The 12,517-nt window shown below is 45.5% G+C and overlaps 1 protein-coding gene across 1 annotated transcript in view; it reads right to left on the bottom strand.

Moving 5' to 3' along the window:
- Positions 1-12,517, bottom strand: part of TUT7 (terminal uridylyl transferase 7) — a 1,376,479-nt gene that overhangs the window by 197,672 nt on the left and 1,166,290 nt on the right. The window lies entirely within an intron of this gene.

Here is a 12,517-nt window from a genome sequence, read left to right as displayed (position 1 = left end):
TCAGGCCCCAGTTTCAAGACCAAACTGACAGAGCTGAACAATGAAATTGCGGAGCATAAAGAATATCTCATGAAGCAGAAAGTTGTTAAACTTCAGAAAGATATTAAACGCTTCGATAAAGAGAAGGTATACCCATATCTTAAGGCGGACTTTGTACCACCTGGAACGGGTTACCTATCAGACACTAGCTCCAACTCTACCAGAAGAGGGTCCTCGAGCAACAGCGACTCTAGCGGGGACAATTGGCAACCCAACCAACCTAGGAGAGCTGGGAGACACGGGTATAATACCTATCCTCCACCACCTCAATATCAGGGACCTGCATTTTGGCAATATCCTCTGTTTCCACAAGGCCCACCTCAATTTGTACCCCCAGGCATGGGCCGGCCTTTTTTAGGCAGAGGTTGGGGCAGAGGGTGCGGGCGAAGAAGAGGGAATCAGCAGGAAAAGAGGGTTCAGTGGGAGGATCCACAGCAGCGGGTGTACGAAACCCGGAGTCACACGAGCAACAAAAAAAGACCCTAGTGGTCAATCTGTCACCTAGAATACTCAACAAGATGGAAGAAGAAGTACTAAAAAAAGGTCTGGGATTTGTTCCCACACCCCAAGTGGATTACTTCAAACAAACGTGTGAATTACACCAATTCTTTCGTAATATTCGCCTCAAAGCATTCTTCCACGGCAAGGAATACCAACGGGACGATGACTCAGGGTTACATAACCCATCCAGCTTTACCCCTAGTAACGGGATGATACCCAATGAGGTAATCACCTACGAACAAGCTGTACTTAAAGAGGTGAAAGCCCTTACCGCCTCCAGACCCTTTAACAACATGTCTAAGAAAGACATGCAGGCCATTGAATCCCAAACGAATGACCCCGCTATCACAGTGAAACAAGCGGACAAGGGTGGTGGAACAGTGATAATGGCTACTGCTGACTATGACACTGAGTGTCTTAGACAATTGAGCAACAGGAAATATTATAGAAAATCAGGGATGGCTGCGCAAGAAGGAGGCCGCATTCCATTTTAAAAAAGATCCAGGACCCACTATTTCTACACACTACCAAAGATTCATAAGGGGGTCACTCCGTTGCCAGGAAGACCCATTGTTTCCGGCATCGACTCGATTTTGGAACCATTATCACAATTTTGTGATCACTTCCTGCAACCTCTGGTGAAACTGGTGCCTTCGTACATACAGGACACCACGGATGTATTACGCTTACTTGACCAATTCCCTCAGGCACATGAGATAGACTTCCTCATCACCCTAGATGTAGAAGCCCTCTACACCAACATCCCCCTGAGGGCCACTCTAGAGGTGATTGAGGAGGATCTGAACCTGGCTACTTGGGAGTCACTGACACCTCCCAGCTTCATCATGGAATGCGCCACACTGGCATTGACGGAGAATTTCTTCGAGTTCAAGGGGCAGCTCTACCATCAGACACAAGGTACTTCCATGGGGAGTACCTTCGCCCCCAGTGTGGCCTGCCTCTACATGGCAGCTTTTGAGAGGCAACATATCCACCATGAATCCAACCCATACCGTGATAATATTATGGTATGGAAACATTTCATCGATGACATGCTTATCTTTTGGAAAGGGAACTCAGACACCCACAGGGACTTTTTCAAGTGGATTAATAATCTTAATCCGTACTTGAAATTTACCATCACGACTTCACCCACACATATAGCCTTTTTAGACCTCACTATTAAAATCGAAGGGGTTCAACTGACTACTACAATGTACAGAAAAAGCACGGACCGCAATAGCATTCTTCTCTTTGGTAGCCACCACCCCAAATCGCTCAAAGAAAACTTACCTTTTGGGCAGTTCCTAAGGATAAGAGGGAATTGTAGCACGGTGAATGAATACAAATCTGAATCTGAGACCCTTGCTAAGAACTTGACAGCAAGAGATTACCCACCCAAGAGCATAGCTCTTGCTAGAAAGAGAGCGCGCAACTATGACAGAGAGGCTTTCTTGGAACCTAGAGAAAAGAGTGATACTGAGACACTCACCTGCATTACAACCTTTACACCGACCTCCAACCAGCTAACCAAAGTGTTAAGGAAACATTGGGGCATACTGAGTACTGGGTCTTTGAAGCTAGAGCAACCATGTTTTGTGTTTAAACGCTCAAGAAACTTAAAAGATATGCTCGTCCACACCAGACCCAAGTCAAAGGACACCAATAGACAGGGGACACTTTGGCAATTACCAGCGGTCACTGGCCATTACCCCTGTGGCACCTGTGCGTCATGTGCCTTGACGTCTGTACACAAGACTATTACACTGAACGGCACATTCACATGGGAGATGAGAACCTACGCAAACTGTAACACAGCGAATTGTATTTATTTGCTCACTTGTCCCTGTGATCTGTACTATGTGGGAATGACGACTCGCCCAATCAAACTGCGCATCTCTGAACACCGCAGCAGCTTTTGCTGCTGCAAAAACAACACCAAAATGTGCGCCCACTATTTAGAAAAAACACACTCTCCGGACTCCCTTAAATGGGCAATTCTGGAAGCCACACAGAACCCTTCCAAAACCAACCTCTTCACCAAAGAACAGAGATGGATACATTGCTTAGCCACACATGACAGAGGGCTCAATTATGATATTCCTTGGAGCTCTATTAGGATCTAGCTGACCCATAAGATCCCACCACTGTTACTAACAATGTCACCAAGTACCAACTTATATATTAGTAAATGGCGAATTACGCTAACCCGTCTCTCACATGACAGGACTATTAGCTTACTCATGTTGACCGAACTATAGGCCCATTTACGTTGACAATACTAACACCTGCAATACAACAACATTAGCTATGTGGCTTTGCTAACAAATCAGTAGCATAGTTCAACTAATTTGGACCCAATTTTCCCATCTTGATTCTGCAAAACAAATAGTAGCAACCACCGTTCCAAGATGGCCGCCGCCACAGGACCCATCCGATCTCTATGGCCGACTACACCAGTGTAGTATAATAGACCGAACTGTTAATACATGCAACAGTAACCCTAACACTACATCCTAAACGCACTAAGTGGCATTAAGGTGGCCGCCACCAAGAGGACCTACTCGACAACGTTGACCAACTACACTAATGTGTAATAATAGACCTAACTGATAAGACATGCAATAGTACCTCCAAACATTACATCTTAAACGTACTATGTGGCAATAACATACAGCACCAGAGTGATATTATACATTGGATGCATCATGCCCACCACTTTGCGAACAGGATTAGCACTTGTACTGTTTTAAGATGGCCGCCGCTGTAGTCCATACACTAGACTAGCTGCAACTGAGTCCAAACCACACCCACGATCACTTGACCCACTGAGGCAACAAAAACTTAGGAGCGTTTGACCTCGCCACCTCCCGGACCCGGTGGAGAGGGCAGGTCTAGGACTCAGCATAATGTGCAGAAACTGTAAGTAAGAACGCACGCCACGCCACTGGGTTGTAACTTGTAGTTTAAATGTCTCCACTTGGTAAATGAGTACAGCTCTTAACCACTCCAACAGACCCGGAAACTTTAACCTATATTGACCGGTCTGATCCACTAATAAAGGGGAGGCACTACATACTGCTGGACCGCTTGATGGTTACTACAAGGAAAATTGGCCCCGCTCGATAGATGAGCAATACTCACAATCACTCCTACAGACTCGGAACAGTTTGCCCAAAATACCGGTCTGCTCTCCAGTGTTAGGGGGAACACTTCCTGGGAGGGCGATGCAAAAATAATGGGGAACGAGATTGATAGCTAGCGGTTATCATTGTTAGGTAGCGGTTCTCATTACGGACGGGCTACAGCTGTACGCACCACGCCACATGCGTCGCATATGTAACAGATTATGTTTATTTTTTCACTGCAGCAGGCAACCGACCGGATACTCGGCACTGATTGCATTGAATTGAACACACCATTACCGCTCTTACCAGGGACCGTGCTTTTGGGACCTTGAGAGGCATACACAACCTTGTTCTAATTCACCCCCGATAGTTGCCAGATTTAATTGAGGCATTTTTGAAGACCCCATCCCGCGGTGTGCACCCCAGGACTATCATGGCATTTACACGCCTTTGATTTAGGTTGAGCACTAATTAACCAACATAAGTTCCATACCCAGTGACTCACAATATACCCAGTGACTCACAATACGGGGATCACTTAACACTACTTTTGGTTTGATGACTCATAATCAAGCTGAGCTACACGCTGTTTGTTTAATTACATCCCACCATAGCCAACCAACAACTGAGTGAACATGCAAATCCAGTGAATTGAGATCATATACTAGACACAACAACAGAAACTAAACCGAATAGAGACTTCAACCTTGACCTCTAATGAAGATGTATCCAACCTTTATGTATGAATTGTTTCTCTGTTTAGTCCAATAAATATAGGAGCCAAGCCTTATGCATATCCCACCGGGTACTGTTGATGCCTGGGGATTATACTGAATAGGGTGAGTACCTTACTATGTTTCTGCTGCATCATGGTATTCCATAGGGGCTTAGACTCACAATAGCTCACTGTGGAGACCCACCACCTGTATTTTTTTTAAAGTACTGCTGTTTTAAACGTCCTCCAATGCAATTGCGTTCACTCCACAGGTGTTTAAGATAGAAATCAGAGTCACTGCAAGACGTTGTCTATGTTTGTGATGTACTACATCAACCTGAATGATGCCTATATGGTTTTTTGTCTCCCATAACAGGTAGATCCAGGTTACACCAGGTACATTAACTAATAGACACTACTACCGTGAGTAGAAAATATACCACGCAGTTTAGGTGTAGATAGTTATTAATCTAGGTCCTGAAGAATCGCGAGGAGACTCATCCAGTAGCGAGAAACATGTCGACCCACACTTCCTAAACAAGGACACCACTACACGAGACATTACACTCGGGCTAGTGCCTTGTTTTTGTTTTTACTTAGGGTAGGAGACCCCCAGAATAAAAGTCTGCTCTTCTCGGTACTCCCAACCCTATTTTAACTCACTTTATTACATCTACACAATACTGGCCCCATACCCGCACTTCACCACACGGCTGTTGGCTAAAAAGATATCCGACAAAGAGCCCCTACCATAGGGAGCCCGTTGGGTATTGCACCGCCAACCCAACGAGGAGCAGCCCAGATGATGAAGCATGACACCTGTAAGGGTGTGTGAGGGCATTACTATCCAACTTATGGATTCCCAGCACTGACCCCTTTTGGGGCACCAGGGACTCCTTTCTTGTCTGACTCTGTACTCTCTGACTCGAGAGGAACGGTAAAACTCACCTTTTGATCACGTTCATTTGGGCCCTTGCTTATGCTGGACCTCCCACTCCTGTGTGAGTGGAAAAGGCCCCCCACGTCCCTCCTTATTGTTTACAACCAAAATAACACTTACAATGCATTGGAAAGCACCCACCGCCCCATCTATAGAGGCATGGTGCGGCGTGCTGCGGAAGTGGGTAACCCTGGAGGATAAAGCTCTCTGTTATGAAGAAGCACATGGCATTCACAGACGTCGCAACTCTCCTAAATGGGACACACTTCTCTCTCAGTTCCTGCACCTCAACACTCTAAAGGACCCTCCCTTAGACTCTGCCTCGCTGGCTCCCACTACATGAGCCATTTTGATACACACACTCCTCTCATCTCCTCTCCACCATTATGCGCCACCCGAGACTCCACGGAAGTAGTATTCGGCGTCTCCCATCTCCATAGCAAACCCCCCCCTGCCATCCGTGCGCTCTGATACTGGCCACCAAATTCCCAACTCTGCATTTTGTGCTGCCCCCGTTGCCCCCACTACTCACAATTGTCCACATTATACACTGTAATTGCCTACGACCCTGCCCCGAACCCCATTACTTGTCTAGGTTATCGTATTTCATGAAATGACTTGACGTTGTAATGGGACTCCAATTGCCAATTGTCATGTATGTAACGCTCACTAAGTATAACAGCAGCTGCTACTATTTATATTTGTATATCAGCATACTATGCTGTATTGCTTATCTCTTTGTTCAATGGAAAATCCCAATATAAACAATATTTTAAAAATGAAAGAAGGACTGTGGATAAAACAAAAAGAACATCATGAAGTGGATATTGTAAACATGGCTCATAAATGCATACCAGGCTTGGATTAGGACAAGGAATTCACAAATGAACACAAGCAGCAACATAGCAAAAGTCCTAAAAACCACAGGCAAAAAGAGGTTTTTATTTCTCCAAAAGGAACTGACTCAGGCAGCCTGAAGAGGAAAATGTCCTGAGTAATAGATGTTTGTCCCATCAAGAATGCTTTCCATTGAGAACCAGTATTAGTAAAGATAGAAAAAAGTAGTCTAATTTAGAGTGCAATCATTTTTAATAAAGATTTTGGCAAAGGCAGGGAAAAACATCACCAGCATGGAACTGTTTATGAACAAATAATGTGGAGCACTGTTTTAAGCAAACAATGTTATTGCACTTTAATCACACATCCAACAACTATTCCTGCCAGTGAATTTAGATGCCAGTATTAGGGCACATAAGGCAATAACAAGAGGAACGCAGACATAGAAAAAACCATCATACCAATCAAACCAAAGAACACATGTGGAAATGTCCCCTTCTCTCCTTCCCAGAGAATGATGCCTGGTGTGTTCAGTGTCGGACCTCACAAAACCCAACAAACCCAAAAGCCATAAACCAAACAAACATATCAACTTAAGTCAATCTTCACCCAGAACCGACAGAGTATGCTAAGAAGTTTCTTGAAAATCTTATCTATGACGAGACTGTGAATCCAATGGGATTCTGTTTAGTCTTCATATCCTCAACCAAGGATTCCATCTGGATCAGCGAAGGTACTCTCACAGCCCTAAGATGAGTTCCCCATAAGCTGTCAAAGAGCTCAGTCTGCACTTCCAGACTCATAATGCGGTTCACCACAGAGTTCTTTAAGTAGAACAGATCCTTTCACAACTAATTTAAGCTTTTTTTTTGGCTTTCAGCAGTGTTGACCCTGTGCACTGTTTGATCAAGGTAATGTTCCATGCTCATCGCCCTGCTAGAGAGGCCCTTCAATTCATTTTGTATCACCTTAAACTTTGTTCCAATTTTCATTTTATTCTCTGGCAGGCAGTGTCTGTATGGAGTGCCAGAGTGGTTTTTCATTAACAGTGAGCTCCCCCAGTTCAGTGGAAATTGCCAATGTGGCCTTCTTTCCATTTCTTTGAGCTATGCCACACTGTTTCTGTCTGCAAGGTACACCAATGTGGATAACCCAGGCATTAAAATAAAGAGATGTAATTATCGCTGCCGGGGTTCACCCTTTCAGAGGTTACTGGATGCCACAGCTAGTGCAAAAAGCATAAATCCAAACATACACCCGGCCCAAAATAAGGTGCAGGTTCCCCTGCCAGACAAACCCACCTCCGTCAATGGTCCTTGAATATCACTGGTCGCGGTTCTCTTTTGAGGGGGTCAAAGCACTGTCTCTTTCAGGGCTTTCACCATTAGCTTGCTCCCTAGGTGCCATTATAGGATATGTCACAGCGTGGTTAAGCTGCAGAGCACATATTATTCAAAATCTTCAACCTTGTCATCCACAGAAAAGATGGAGGTGTTCAGTACATTACAAAGGAGATGTGGCAAATTTGTAGACACTGTTATATGGGACCCTATCCTACTTGTGATTGAAGTCAAATTGGATAAAAAAACCTACCTTGAATATGAGATGACTGCCCACTCAGCATAGCGCACTGGTGGCTCCCAATTTGAGGGTTGCTGATTGGAGATAGTGGGTCAAAAGCATAAGGAGTCCAACAATGAACAGATTAGGTTGAAGCAAAATGTCTGGGTGTGGTGAATTCCAAAGTATATCCTCTAGAGTCTAGACAATATATACATACAGAGAGACTCAGAGGAGAAAAACAGTTGAATATATCATGTTATGGTTCTGGAAGGGGAATGTTAAAAATGTGCTTTCCAGAGGGCGGGGGAGTGGGGGCTGCTGTGATGGGGTAGCTATAGGTTGTTATAGTAACTTCAAGTCAAGTGTGCTGCATAGATGTGTGTAACATCAATGATCATACATGTGTGCTGAATCCAGTGTACCGAGCATGTTTTACATTTGGTTTGCAATACTGGGAATGTGAAATCTGAATAAAGATTGATTAAAAAAAAAAAAACACCTTGTCAGCCATAGAATCGCCCAGAGGGTCAGAGCATCCTGGTCGCTCCAGCATCTTGTTTCTTGAGTGCAAGCATGACCAGAATTGCCCCACATGGAGGAGCTTTTTGCCACTGTAGGTGAGCAAAAGAGAGCAGAAGGGGAGGATGCAGAGGTGATCTCATCGAAGTCAGGATTCACCATACCTCTCCAAGCACAGTAGCCACACCACATGGCTTATATCTGGGTCCCATGTAATTGTGGCAGACATTAGAAACTGAAAGGAGGGGTGAACCAAGTGTAGGGACAGGCGCAATCCAATACTCTAGAGATCAAACCCAACAATGAAAGTCTTCTACAACACAAGAAGGAGACTTGGGGATCACCAAAAGTCAGTGCATGACTGAATGGGCCTGGAACATTTGAAAAATACAGTGTCAATTCTATGCATACTGACAGAACGAGAGGAGCAGGAAACCGAGGACCGGGAAAAGTTCCTGGAAACCTGCTTGTCCATATGAAAAGATAACTTACTTTAGTAATCTTTATTTAGGTCATACACGTTGGAATAAATCCTTGCATAGGTCCATAAGCACTTCCAAAAGATCTATTTGTCCACAGTATCAAACAAAAGATGCCAGAGTCGGTAAGATGATCAGCTCCCTTTGGAAGCCTATGAAAGGCAGAATGTTTTCTAGAATATAGACTGTAGGACTCCAAAGATCAAATTCCAAGCCTGCATGGCAGCATCTGAGCCCCCAAAAGGGGTGAAAACATGTGTAACATGTAGGAAACAATGAAGCCTAACAGGCTTAAATTACAAGCTGTAAAAATTATTCCTATCTCTTTACAATTCCAGGAGCTTCCCCTACCTAAGATGCAGTGTACTGGCAGTTGCTTCACAGAACTAGTTCTTTTTTTTTTTTTTTACAGTGACTATCAGATGAATGTTTACAATGCCCAAGCCTACACAACCAGAGAAGCGAGCATGTTGTTTAAGATTTCAATGAAGTTTCCAATGAAACAGAACTAGGACTATAAGTAACCATTTCTTCTGCACCCCTGTCATAATCATTGAAATAGAGTAGCAAGCTAATTAACCTCATACAAGGTGCCTGTTGGGCAGCAAGGAAGAACAAGATGTGTGCCATACATAACACCTAACAGATCATTTTTTCTATTTAAAGAGGTTTCTCAGAGTTTCCTGGCCTATTCGTGCATCAGCTCGTGTGTCTGAATTCAGACAATAGTGTCTTGTGAATGTATGTAATGATTTCCATGTTGCTGCTTTGAAAATGTCTGTAATTGGTACATTTCCAAGCCATGCTGTATTAGCTGCATTCCCTATAGTAAGGAGAGCTTTAGGCTCTTCTGGATGAGATCTGATTACTATTTGATAACAAAGTAATATAAGCCACTATCCAGCTGGTGATGGATTGTTTCGATGTGGCTAGACTCATTATTATGGATTTTTAAAGAGGGAAATATGTTGTCTATTTCGAAGCTAAGCAGCTAAGTTTAGCCAGATGGAGGTGAAGGCTAGGCTACAGGTGTGTAGGTGTAATAGATAACAGACTGTTTTGGGCGCTGGCTGTTAAGGGTTCGATGTGATTCTTGGGGCAGTAGCAGACAAGCCTTTTCTATTTGGCAGCATAACAGGCACGAGTAGTAAGCCTGAGTGCCCTCTACAGTATATTCATATATTTGAGAGGTAGGTTGCTGTAATCAAACTCTAAGCCTTCAGGAGCCAGATTGCAAGATTGAGACTCCTGAGGTCGGGGAGCCTCATTTCTCCACAGTTATGGGTAAGAAGGTCTGGCCTGTAGATTCTTGTTCAGAACCACCGAAGGCTTGATGTGAGTGGTGAGCAAGGGCTGCCTGGCCCAGGTGGGAGCCACATGATGAGAGTGAGAGGGGTTTAGCAAAGCCTCCAAACACAGATGGCATGAGGGATAGAGGCGGAAAAGCATGGGAAAATATCATGGGCCAGTTCATCCATAGTTCCGTGGACCGTGGATGTGGGAATCTGGAGGTGAAGTTTGGTCATTTTGCGTTTTTTGCTGTGGCAAAAAATTCCACGGCCTTGAACACCCCCATTGACGTAAGTATGGGAGGACGACTTTCGAGTGGCGTTCCCACTTGAGGACTTGTTGCTGCATCCTGCTGAGGAGGTTGGCAAAGTCATTGCCCACCCCGGATGGTACTCCGCCAGCAGGTGGATCCTGTGGTGGAGAGCCTACCACCAGGTGGATTTGGCTAGCCGCTGGGGAGATCAAGTGGCTCCCTGCTTCTATAGGTAATACATAAATGTCATGTTGTCTGTTCGGACCAGAACTTCTTTGCCCACTATGTGGGGAAGAAAGGCCTTGAGAGGTAGGTGGACTGCTTCCAGCTCCAGATAGTTGAGGTGTAGGCACTGGTGACTGGGTTTCCACTGGTCTTCGACAGTTAGGTTTTGTAGATGCACATGCTGTAATGGTAATCTGCAGAACTGCGTTGAGAAAAGGCTGTCCTTGCAACAAATTGTTGGTGTCCACCACTGCAGAGAGCGATAGGTGAGGTGGCTGATTAATACTGCATTTTTCTAATGACCCACGCTAGAGACCATTGATGCATTAAACATTCTTGCAGTGGGTGCATCTGTAACCTGTGGGGAAAATGTGTGAAACTATGGCAATGGAAGAGACCATCATGCCGAGGAGGCACATGACCATCCAGACTGTAACTTGTTGAATTTGCTGACAAAGAGGGTGCAATGCATGGAAAGACTGGACTCTTGCCGGGCTGGTACAGGCCCTACCCATCTCTGCTCTGAGCATGGCCCCTAAAAAAGGTTGGATTTGAAGGGGGTGGAGGTGGGATTTTACAGCATTGATGGTATGTCCCAGTTCGTGAAGCAGGTTTATGGTGGCTTGTGTGTGTACACGACACTGCTGCTCCGCTGCACTTCTTATCAGGCAATAGTCCAGGTATGGGAATACATGGATGCCATGCTTTGCAAGTGTATGGCAACTACTGTAAGGCTTTTTGTAAAAACTTGGGGTGCAGTGGTTACCACGAATGGCAGCACCTTGAACTGATCGTGTTTGCCACTTACCACAAACCGGAGGTAGTACTGATGTGCTGGATGAATCATGACGTGGAAGTAGGCGTCTTTGAGGTTGAGTGCAGCCATGAAATGCCTTGCTGTAGCAGCAGAATGACATCCTGGAGAGTGACTATGTGGAAATGTTCTGACAGGATGCAGTCATTGAGGGGATTGGGGTCCAGGACAGTCCGGACGGACCCGTCCTTCTTGGGAATGTAGTAGTAGAGGGGATACACTCATGAGCCCTGCAGATATTGTGGTACAGGCTCTATAGCCCTTTTGAGAAGGAGCACTTGAACCTCTTCCAGAAGCAGTTGTTGGTGTTTAGGGGAGACAATGTGTCTGCGGGGTGGTATGTTGGGCGGTGTGGAAGAGAGCTCCAGACAGAAACCATGTTGAATAAAGTCTAATACTCACTAGTCTGAAGTGACGTGTTGCCAGGTGGGAAAGAACCTCTGAAGTAGTTCCTCGACAGGTGTTATGTTGGGGGGGGGGGGGGTGGGGGAGGGAGGGGAGAAGTGGCAAGTTAGTGCTTGGCTGGGGCAGCTCCTTTGCCAATACTTTAGGAGCTGTTACCACAATAAGCACCTCTGAAGTAGCCTTTTGTGGAGGATTGCTGCGGTGCCTGACCCTGGAAAGATGTGGAGGCTCCAGGCGAGATAGTTTTGAAGCCTCCATGATACGTTGACCAGCAAAAAGCCCCATGGGGAGGGCGTTTGTATAGTGCCCATGGACTTCGCCGTCTCCGTGTCTTTCTTTATCTTCAACACCTCATCAAATCAACTTGGGGCCTAAATAGATGTTCCCTGTCAAAGGGCAGGTTGAGGAGATTATGTTGAATGTTCAGCTTGAAGCCAGAGACATGGAGCCAAGCATGGTCTGCGGAGGAGCATGCTGGTATTGATGCCTCAAGCTACTGTCAGCGGCATCTAGGGCACAGCGAATAGTGGTATTAGAAATGAGCTTGCCCTCTGAGATCAGTTCATGCCCTCTCTTACGGTGCTCCTCTGGGAGATATTGGAGGTGCTACTCCAGCTCAGCTCAGTGGGCCCTGTCGTACCTGGAAAGCAGGCCAATGGAGTTGGTGATGTGTCAATGATTGGCTGATTGCAGTGCAATGTGCTTGCCAGCTGCGTCTGTGCGCTTGCTGTCTTTGTCCGGTGGTGGTGCTTCGCCAGTACCTTGTATATTGGCCAATTTGCGGGTGGTATGCACCACTAGTGAATCAG

This window comes from Triturus cristatus, chromosome 2_1 (genome assembly GCF_964204655.1).
Source record: "Triturus cristatus chromosome 2_1, aTriCri1.1, whole genome shotgun sequence".
Classification (NCBI taxonomy): Eukaryota; Metazoa; Chordata; class Amphibia; order Caudata; family Salamandridae; genus Triturus; species Triturus cristatus.
Note: the sequence above shows the minus strand (reverse complement) of the source record. Positions and strands in the feature narration are given on the sequence as shown.